Source organism: Cherax quadricarinatus, chromosome 51 (assembly GCF_038502225.1).
Source record: "Cherax quadricarinatus isolate ZL_2023a chromosome 51, ASM3850222v1, whole genome shotgun sequence".
Classification (NCBI taxonomy): Eukaryota; Metazoa; Arthropoda; class Malacostraca; order Decapoda; family Parastacidae; genus Cherax; species Cherax quadricarinatus.
In genome coordinates this window covers 7,656,144-7,667,159 of record NC_091342.1, presented here as the reverse complement: position 1 = coordinate 7,667,159, position 11,016 = coordinate 7,656,144, and the positions used below count along the sequence as shown (strand labels likewise).

The 11,016-nt window shown below is 40.3% G+C and overlaps 1 protein-coding gene across 3 annotated transcripts in view; it reads left to right on the top strand.

The window, feature by feature from the left end:
* Nucleotides 1-2,523: 2,523 nt before the first annotated feature.
* The window catches only part of LOC128694701 (immunoglobulin domain and leucine-rich repeat-containing protein 2), a 17,408-nt gene continuing 8,915 nt past the window's right edge, over nucleotides 2,524-11,016 (top strand). The window contains exons 1-2 of one of the 3 annotated variants that reach the window (XM_053784952.2): nucleotides 2,524-2,738; nucleotides 9,503-9,630. The gene's annotated coding sequence lies outside the window, so the exon portion shown is untranslated. Of the gene's footprint in view, nucleotides 2,739-9,497; nucleotides 9,631-11,016 lie in introns of all 3 variants that reach the window. The other 2 variants (XM_053784951.2, XM_053784950.2) reach the window with 2 other exon arrangements.

Genomic DNA, 11,016 nt, shown 5'->3' with positions numbered 1-11,016 from the left:
ACTTTCAAAACGAGAGATGCCAAGCCCATGATGATCCTTTTCAAATCACTTGTTCTCTCTAGGCTGGAATACTGCTGTGCATTAACATCTCCATTCAAAGCAGATGAAATCGCAGATCTAGAGAGTGTACAGAGATCCTTTACTGCACGTATAAGTTCTGTCAAGCACCTTAACTACTGGGAACGCTTGGAAGCACATGACTTGTACTCGTTGGAACGCAGAAGGGAGAGATATATCATAATCTACACTTGGAAAATCTTGGAAGGAATGGTCCCAAATCTGCACACAGAAATCACTCCCTACGAAAGTAAAAGACTGGGCAGGCGATGCAAAATGCCCCCAATAAAAAGTAGGGGCGCCATTGGTACACTAAGGGAAAACACCATAAGTGTCCGGGGCCCAAAACTGTTTAACAGCCTCCCATCAAGCATTATGGGAATTGCCAATAAACCCCTGGCTGCCTTCAAGAGAGAGCTGGACAGATACTTAGTCAGTGCCGGATCAGCCGGGCTGTGGCTCGTACGTTGGACTGCGTGCGGCCAGCAGTAACAGCCTGGTTGATCAGGCCCTGATCCATCGGGAGGCCTGGTCATGGACCGGGCCGCGGGGGCGTTGATCCCCGGAATAACCTCCAGATCATTTAAAATGTAAGAAAAATTGAAAACAGACTTAAGCTAACCTTGGTATTTTAATTTAATAAAGCTAGCCCTGCTAAAGCAAAACCCTCTAGGCATCTACATGACTACTGTTAGCCTGAAGTGTAACCTAAAGTGGAGTAAACAATTTCCTCATCGTTTTACTGAGTCTTCCAAGGTTATATTGACAAATTTCATTATCTAATGTAAACAGTAAATCCTGCAGGGGTGGACTATAGTATGGAAACGTCGTTGTTCCCACCATATAACTTAAATGAGGTAGCCGCACACCGCGGGTGTACCTAATTTCGAAGTGGGAGGGGAAGGTCCCGCACCCGAAATGTATTTAAATACAGTATATATACACGAACGGCGGGAAAACGTTGTCCTCATTTACAGCCATGCAAACTGAATATATATTGTAATGGTCAAATAATCTTTACGCATACGAGAACGGTGGGAAAACGTGTCCCTATTTATACCCATAAAAAATTAATATATTTTGTAATGAAGTCATAATCTAGTAATGAAACAATGCACCATTCTGTGCTACAGTAGCACCAGTGTTGAAGGAACTACAGATGTGTTTTAAGAACTTGTGTGCCAAAGTTGCTTAAGCGAATGCTGCGAAACCTTGTAAAAGTATGACGATGTCAACATCACTAAGTGATGCCTGCTAGCATAAGCTGGCGAACATTGCAACCGTTGTACGAATAACCATCCAACGTGATGGATGGTGTTGGCTACACACACCTTTTGCAGTCACAATGTCGTGTATCTAGTATCTGCTGTGTAATTATTTTAAGGAAAAAGTTTCACTTACAGATTTTGGATAAGCCCCTGGTGTATGTATTAGCTTGAAGCTCCTGGTGGACAACGTTGACGTAATAAATTTGTTGATACTACTAATAAAAGGACGAACATACATGCATGTGATCAAATATCTTGGTGAAAAAATCTTAATTTGTTAGGTAGAACGACCCATTTTCTTGAAGCCATGTTTAAACTCGTCAAACAGATTAGGATGGCTTCTAATTACACCTTTCATTAATGATTTCAGCCAATGATTCATCTTTTGCTGTTTTGCAAACAGGTATCACACAGGCCATCTTCCACATTTGGACGATACTAGTTTGCAATGATTTATTAGACTAGCCAGAGATGGTCAAGATTATTCAGTCATTTATTCTTAAAAACTGCAAATAATTCTAAATACATAACAGGGCTGTTCGCAACTTTCAAGCTACAATACTAGAAGCGTTGTTGCCACAAGTGTTCCTACATGAGCCAAGTTTCCAAGGTTACCTCTAGTGCTGCGCTTGTCAGCACTGGAAAAATACCAGAATAATAACTTTAGTGGCATAAATGCTTTACCTTATAAATCTGTGAAGAATGTGGATTTTTTTTAGAAGCGCACCAAGTAAAATAAAAGATGCTTGGTAAAAAAGAACTTATATAACTGGTAAAAAAAATATAATTACTTTATATCCTTGTACAAAAGTTGCAGTGGTATGATTAATTTTGTAGAAGCATTTAGATGATCGTTACATAAAAGTTATCTACTGCTGATGATTTACTGTACGTGAGTTAGAATAGGCAAGTGCGTTGTCCCTTAACATATGTGTGCACATGTTTACAGATGCTGCCATCAGTTTGGAAGAGACATTTTTTTATAAAAAAAAAAACACATACAACTATCAAATCACTGCAGTATTCTGTATCACTCGATAATTTAACAACTGTATTGAACACAATGGAGGAAACCCACTTTTGTCTTTTTTTTTTTTTAAGATAATAACGAAGGTGAGGAGAGGCGGCAACTGGTCGGTACCGGCGCAGTTGTCAGTTCGTCTTTGTTAGGATTTACCAGCGGCGGCGGCGACTGTGGGCGCCCCCCAAGCCCTCAGTGTTGCTCTGTCTGCCGGGTTGATCTGTGTTAGACGAGTTCCGAGTTACATACCGACTATTTCTTTTACAATTTTGAAGCTTATCTCGCCTGCCCTTGGTGTGATGCACGGGGTGAATTAGCTGATACGATATGGTGGCCAATTCGTCTGAAAGTAACACCGAAGGTGACAAATATTCAGCTAATCGCGGGTCTGGGTTAGTATTGTATGGTAGTCTGGGTGGCTGCCTCTCCGGTCCACTTTTACATCTGGAAAAAACCTCAACTTTTCGCTTTAGACATTTTTTTAATTGCATTTTATTTTGCGAAAATATTACACCCCATTTCCTTACGTTTAGCTTCTCACAAAATTAGTAAGGTATAATGTTTAATAATGATTGTTAGATTTTAATTCATTTGTACTATATAAACAAAATAAGATGATTTAATGAATGGAAGACCACCGCGGTGAACCTCACCCCTGATCTTTTGCACATCCGTAAATATTTTTCCCCTGTAACTAAGCACTAATTTTGCTAAAAATGTTCACAGCCTTAGCGGAGTTGCCCCTTATTAAACAAATGTTATTTGCTAGTATAAAATTTTTTAAATTTAAGATACTTTACCATGCACTATAATAAACATAATGGGGATACAAACGAATACGATTATATTAGTTCCCTGCACAAATTATTTGTCTACCTTAAAAACGGTATTAATGATCACCTAATGATGGTAATAAAATCTAAACACGCAGACTTACTAAATGTATTAAGATTAAAATTTATATCGACCGCGTGAGTCAATGATGAAATTCACCTTACCGAGAAAACTTCGGTCAATAAAACCGTATATACACAGATATACATTTCTGTGCATACATATGCCCTGACCCACTTATTGCACCAGACCACTGACAGGCTCCAAACACCTGAAAATCCCCTTCCCTACCGGCTTATTACTTTTAAATTTTAGACAAAGATAAAGAAAATTATAAAAAAAAAATCTTCCCATTTAATCTAAAATTTGTTCCGCTCTCACTAATCACACACACACACCATCTGTGGTTCGATCCCTGGTAAGGATGGAAACATTGGGCGTGTTTCCTTACACCTGTTATCACCGTTCACTTAGCACGCAAGTAGGTACCTGGGTGTTAGTCGACTGGTATACCTGGAAGTTATTCCGGGGATCAACGCCCCCGCGGCCCGGTCCATGACCAGGCCTCCCGATGGATCAGGGCCTGATCAACTAGGCTGTTACTGCTGGCCGCACGCAGTCCAACGTACGAGCCACAGCCCGGCTGATCCGGCACTGACTTTAGGTATCTGTCCAGCTCTCTCTTGAAGGCAGCCAGGGGTTTATTGGCAATTCCCCTAATGCTTGATGGGAGGCTGTTGAATAGTCTTGGGCCCCGGACACTTATGGTGTTTTCCCTTAGTGTACCAATGGCGCCCCTACTTTTTATTAAGGGCACTTTGCATCGCCTGCCCAGTCTTTTACTTTCGTAGGGAGTGATTTCTGTGTGCAGATTTGGGACCATTCCTTCCAGGATTTTCTAAGTGTAGATTATGATATATCTCTCCCTCCTGCGTTCCAACGAGTACAAGTCAAGTGCTTCCAAGCGTTCCCAGTAGTTAAGGTGCTTGACAGAACTTATACGTGCAGTAAAGGATCTCTGTACACTCTCTAGATCTGCGATTTCACCTGCTTTGAATGGAGATGTTAATGTACAGCAGTATTCCAGCCTAGAGAGAACAAGTGATTTGAAAAGAATCATCATTGGCTTGGCATCTCTCGTTTTGAACGTTCTCATTATCCATCCTATCATTTTCTTTGCACGTGCGATCGTGGCACTGTTGTGATTCTTGAAAGTGAGATCCTCAGACATTACTACTCCCAGGTCCCTTACATTATTTTTCCACTTTATTGTATGGCCAGAGTCTGTAGTATACTCTGTTCTAGTTATTATCTCCTCCAGTTTTCCATAACGGAGTAGTTGGAATTTGTCCTCATTGAACATCATATTGTTTACCGTTGCCCACTGGAAAACTTTGTTTATATCCTGGGGGACAAGATTTAAGAACCCCAATGGAAATAAGACAGTCCTTCGATGCCTAACCCTCCGGGGTTAAAAATCCGAAGAAAATCGTATCTAGTAAAATGAATGAACTACACAAGCTTTATTTTGATATTTCTAAATACTCAAGAGTGGTTATTTATAAACAGTACCTGTCTATGTAATTAAAAACGCCAAAGTATTCAGAAAAGGTGAGAAATGATTTATGAAACTTAAGAACTACGTACTTAATATTTAAGTATGTTACTCCTTCCCCTAATCTGTAAATGCTAAAATGTTTTAATTTAACGATTCCATTTCAAATGAATTATCTGAAGAGTCCACGTCTATAATTAAAAAACCAATACTATTCCCAGATGGTTGTTGGATAAATATATATAATATTTAGGACCAGTCTGAGTGCACGCAGGAAGCTCCGAGTTAAAAAGATTAGAAATCCCACAAAACTCCGCAACATATCCTCACTACGATAATTTTAACAAACCCTCGCCCATTTTCTTTTAATTTTACCGTATTTTTTTTAGGAAATATATGTGGGAATGATAACGACTGATTCTTAATCATGTTTACAATTACAGTATTTCACACCATGCAATTTTTGTTTGTTCATTATACATTACTCACGTGAAGTTAAGGCCATATTTTTTACTTAAATATTAAAATGTGCTTTAACCCTTAAACTGTCCAAACGTAGATCTACGTTTTTTCAACATTTGAAAGTATGCAAAAAAGATTTTTTTTTTACATTTGAAAACCTGTAAAAAAAACTCTGATCTACTTTTCTTTTTTTGTTATATTTGAAAATATGTAAAAACAACGTAGATCTACTTTTGGAGCACTACGCATGTGAACGTAGATCTGCTTGGGATTCATAAGGAACTTGAGCACTGCTCGGTTGCTGTTTTATAAATAGCTTCGCTCTTAACGTTATGCCCTTTTCTACCCTTCACAAAAGCGCACACACTATAAGGCTTATCGAGCTCAGGTGAATGCGTTAGCTGACCCATAAGACGCTCCTAGAGATCGGTTTGTAAATACAATATTAGTTTTTAAATAAAATTCATTGACGAAATGACCGTACACATGCACTTCGGTATCTAGTCTTGTAAATGATACCTGGAGTTTACCTGGAGAGAGTTCCGGGGATCAACGCCCCCGCGGCCCGGTCTGTGACCAGGCCTCCTGGTGGATCAGAGCCTGATCAACCAGGCTGTTGCTGCTGGCTGCACGCAAACCAACGTACGAGCCACAGCCCGGCTGATCAGGAACTGACTTTAGGTGCTTGTCCAGTGCCAGCTTGAAGACTGCCAGGGGTCTGTTGGTAACCCCCCTTATGTGTGCTGGGAGGCAGTTGAACAGTCTCGGGCCCCTGACACTTATTGTATGGTCTCTTAACGTGCTAGTGACACCCCTGCTTTTCATTGGGGGGATGGTGCATCGTCTGCCAAGTCTTTTGCTTTCGTAGTGAGTGATTTTCGTGTGCAAGTTCGGTACTAGTCCCTCTAGGATTTTCCAGGTGTATATAATCATGTATCTCTCCCTCCTGCGTTCCAGGGAACACAGGTTTAGGAACCTCAAGCGCTCCCAGTAATTATTATTATATGATAAGCATTATTATAACCATAACAAAACGTTAAACCCTTAAATTAAGGGTCATATATGGTAAGCAGCCAACACCTTAGAAAGTGAAAAAAAAATTACTGAAAATTTACTTGTGTAAGGCGTCTTAAGTCTTACTATTAATAAAAGCTGCCCATTCTCAAACTGCTAAGAACGTGATTTAAACTGCTACAGAATATTAGGACTTAATTTAAAGGTTAAACAAAAACCTTACTCTGGGTAAGAAATGAGGAGAGGTTTAAGTGCAGATGAAATAAACTTTCCCCACATTACCCCCTCAGCGCTGTATGACCCTTGCGTATTTAGCGCTCATGATTATTATTATAATCTACCCCCACCTATAACAATCCTATTAAAAACCTTATCTTCAACAGGCACTGCCCCCTCATCTAATAACCAGTGTTATCTAGTCAGCTGACACGCTACTTCTGAAGGACATGAGTCAATTAACAGCTCTTTTCACATGAATCTGCAGTACCTTAACACAGATACTGAACAAAGGTGTGTGACGAGTCAGACGCAATGCAGCTTTAATATCACCCACCCACCTGAGGCAACATTTCCTGCGATTCGAACAGGATTAGTGGTGCGGAGCGTGAAGGTGGCGCTAAGAGGGAGAACTGGGGTTGTTCTGGAGGGCAAATGGGGGCTGGGGGTGCGGAGTGACTAGGAAAGGAAGCTTCGGCGGCATCATTTTCTCATCACAACTGCTCGCACGTTTTCAAACGAAAATTATGGGTCAGTTTTCCTGGCCATTAGGGTTCGCTAGTTTAGCGCTCCCCCACGATAATAATAATAATAATAGGGTTCGCTATCACTACAACAAACCCATGTGGATTTTGTAACTAGAACAGGTTGGTAGACAGTAACCATCCAGGGTACCGTCCTGTCAAATGAATATCAAACGTAAACCTGTTAGTTATTTTGCACTCTGGCATAACTTTTTTTTTCTTTGGCTCATGAACAAATAGGACGGCAGACAAACTTCTACTTGCATTACGTATACACGTACTTGCCTTTTGTTTCTTAGTGGTTCTTAATCTTGTAATATTTCCATTCCAACATAAGAAGCCTGGGCCGTGGGGAAGATATGCCCCAAAAGAACTAACAGATAACACCTACCAATGACACACGTGGGTTTCGTTGCCTCAGCTATCACTGTCTTCACGTGTTTCGCACCATACCTACTAAAGTCAACTTGTTGCTACCACAACATGCCCACGTGGGATTGTCACAACCTGCCACTGACCCTAATGGGTTTGCTACTACCATCAGAACTACAATGCATACTTGTCTGGTAATAAATTCTAATGAAACCGGATGTGAAAAAATTGTGGGTTGCAGAAATTTAAAGCAAGAGTTAGCAAAGCTAATAATTGCGCGGCTTCATAAATGTGCTTGAGGATGACAAATGTCATCACCTGTATTATGAACCTTCCTTACAAATGTATGGCAGTGGTATATTATAAATGGTATACAAAGTTACAAGATATGTGCAACACTAATAATATTTATTGGCTAAACATTTCACCTGCACCGCAGGCTTCATCAGTTGAATACACACACATCAGCGCTGGTGGATTACAAAGTAGACAAAGTGGAGAGGTAGTTTAATGCAATCAGTCCATCACCCTAGGTGTCAGATGCTCCGTCGTTTAACCTTACCTTAAACTACTCCACAGTTTCACTTGCAGCGCAGGTGAAACTTTTTGTTAATATTCTTAGTGTAGCATAAGTATGTCAAAAGTGTTGACTTCATGACTCCATATGAGAACACCTGTCTCTGAAAGTATCGCATCTGCTTCATGATTAGCAGACAGAGGCTCGAGCTTCCCAGTCCACACTGGTTAAGCGTTTCACATAAATCCAATGATATCAATTAGGAGTAGAGAGGAGTTATTACTGAAATGTACAAATGAAAGGGGAAAAAACAAAAGTAATATGAATAATGTGCTGAAAATGTCAGTCAAAATGTTTACAGTTGGAAACCTTAACATTTAGAAAGGATATTGCAAAGTTGTTTTGCTGATATTTATGGATGAGTGGAACGAACTGAAAGTTGAATTACTGTAGCAAAAACCAAGTGTTTTTATAAATATATTTAACCATAACACAAAAGAGTTGAAAATTTTCAGTGTAACAATAAAACAATCCGAACTGCACAGAGGGAAAAAAAAAAACTGAACTCTCAAGATTCCAGGTAGATATATAGCCTACTTTGAATCTAGTGTCCTGCCTACTGCCATCAACGATCCACCACTACCTGACGGGAAGAAAACACGCTAACTGCAGTGCGGGAAAGAATGATAGTAATTGACGATTAGGGTGTTGTACATGTACCTGGAGAGGGTTTAGGGGGTCAACGCCCCCGCGGCTCGATTTGAGACCAGGCTTCGTGGTGCATCAGGGTCCGATCAACTAGACTGCTGGCCGCAAGCAAACTGCCGTACGAACCATAGCCCGTTTGGTCAGGTACTAAGTGCCTGTCCAGTGCCTTCTTGAAGACAGCCATGTACACAATTATAAATGTACATTTTAAGACGAGATCAACTAAACGAATCCATTTGAGAATGACATTTATACGTTTTTTTTTCTCGTTTCGTGGGCGGCTACAAGTGATGTTGCCACATGGTGGAACTGTTAGGACGATGCTGACAAATGGCTTCTTAGGACGAAAGCCGCCGCTCGTGGCGAATTAATATAAATGTCTTGATCGCAGCAACAGCCTGGTTGACCAGGCAAGCACCAGACGAGCCTGGCCCATGGCCGGGCTCAGACAAGTTGGATGTATATATATAATCCAGTGATCAACATGCAGTCGCCATACCCTGAACCTACTAAATGGTTGGCTTATTTAACACTGGTACAAGTGTTCAATTATAAAACCCAGTAGGGGCTTGGCACGCACTCGCTTTTACCTCCATACACGGAGGGCTCTGGCAGCCTAGCCAGACTGATGGCACACATACATACCCTTACCAAAGAAAGTTTCTCAGAATAAGATCACAATACCGTAGCCGAAATAAATTACTCCGATTAAACCTATACTTCCCTTTAAAATCTGAACAAACTGTTAATCTGTGAAATGCAATAAGTGTGGGCGCTAGACATGTTTGAAGAAATCTTACAATAATGGGCTATCTGGTAAAAAAAAAAAATTAGATTTATAAAAGGTATCTTGTTAGAGGTTTACGTCACTGAGGCTACATATAATACGTGATAGATATTACATGCTGCCACAAACTATAACAGTGGAAAATTTTCTTACTTATTTCAGCACAGTTTCCAGCAGTATGTGGTGGTTTCCATGAAATAAGTTTATAATGCTGAGCTGTAACATCTAAATATTGAGTAGACTAGAGAAGTAAACAAGTGTGTAAGGCCGGTGGAGCACCAGGATGAATGGTGAGGTAAGCTAGCGGGATATTGATCAGCCACGTAGTGGGCCGCTTCCAAACCTTAACCTTGCAGCACCATAGGGGGGGGGTCTCTCTCTAAAGCCTACCCACTAAATTTTATTTAGAAAAAAAATAAAAATTAAAAAATAGCCGTTATTAATAACTAAACTATTTTTAATATTCGTTCAAACGATATTGCGCAGTCTGATATAATACACATGAACGCTATATACTAAGACTTCCAGCTCCCCCCCCCCTCTTTTATGCCCATTTATGTATTTTACAAACAATCTGTTGAACTACACCCTTCACTTATCCAAAGTATATTGCTGGTACGATCTGCCAATAAACGTTGCTAAACATTAGCGTTATGCATGCACATCACTGAGTATTCAAATGCAATAATGAGTCAAAAATCCTGCCAATGTTGATATCACCCTAGAGTATCTTGACAGATTCCTACTGTACACTTGGCCCTGATTCCTTGGAGAGAACAACGTTAAGAAACGTCAACAAAAGTCGCACCCTACAATACACTTCCAGGAAAAAGAGATCTAGTGCACTAGCAAAGTTGCATTCATATATCACTGTAGTTTCGAAGGCAGTTCACGTTCAATGCTGACACAAGTGTTCCAGTTGCTAGCAATATGAGCCATGGGTTTAGGCAATAGGTCAATTGTTATAATGTAAGAAATCCTCTCTCGCTTTTAAAACTGACTATAGATAACTGGACCTCTCAGTAGGGCACTAGACACAGAGCCCGGTAAGAGAATGCTGACGAAATCGATACCAGATACAGTGTGACCACTGCAGGTTGACACTAATTTACTAGCAAACTGCTTGCTTCATCTTTCCTGAATACTATGATTGAGTATACTAGCCAGACCCAGTGCTGTGCCAGAGATTCGTCAATAAATAAAATAGCTCTGAAACATTATGTTAATGGTATGTTGCTACAAAAAAAGTATCATACAAAATTATATATAGTATTAAGTGCGGTTAAACCTAAAATCTATAACCAGAGGGGCAGGTGAGAAAACTTGTGTTTGGTGACCATGCAGATCACTGATAAAGGAAACGAGAGAAGCAGGTAGCTAAATTAACTATGTTTGGAGGGATGAGTAGAGAACACACGATCACAACACAAGGGACAGATAAGGTGGATAAAAATGGAGCTCTTGATCCAAGGAATTGGAGCTTATCAAACCTGGTAATCTCCCATTTCCCGAGCAGTGACTCCTACGGGTTTAAAATTTTCCCCCTGAATATAATAAATGGCTGGAACACTTAAGACTAACTTGCAACCCCTTTAACCTAAGGGTAATAGAAGCATGGATCACTGGGTAAGGAAGGAGTGAAAAAAAACTGGTTAAGGAAGCCATAGCTAAGAAAAACTAT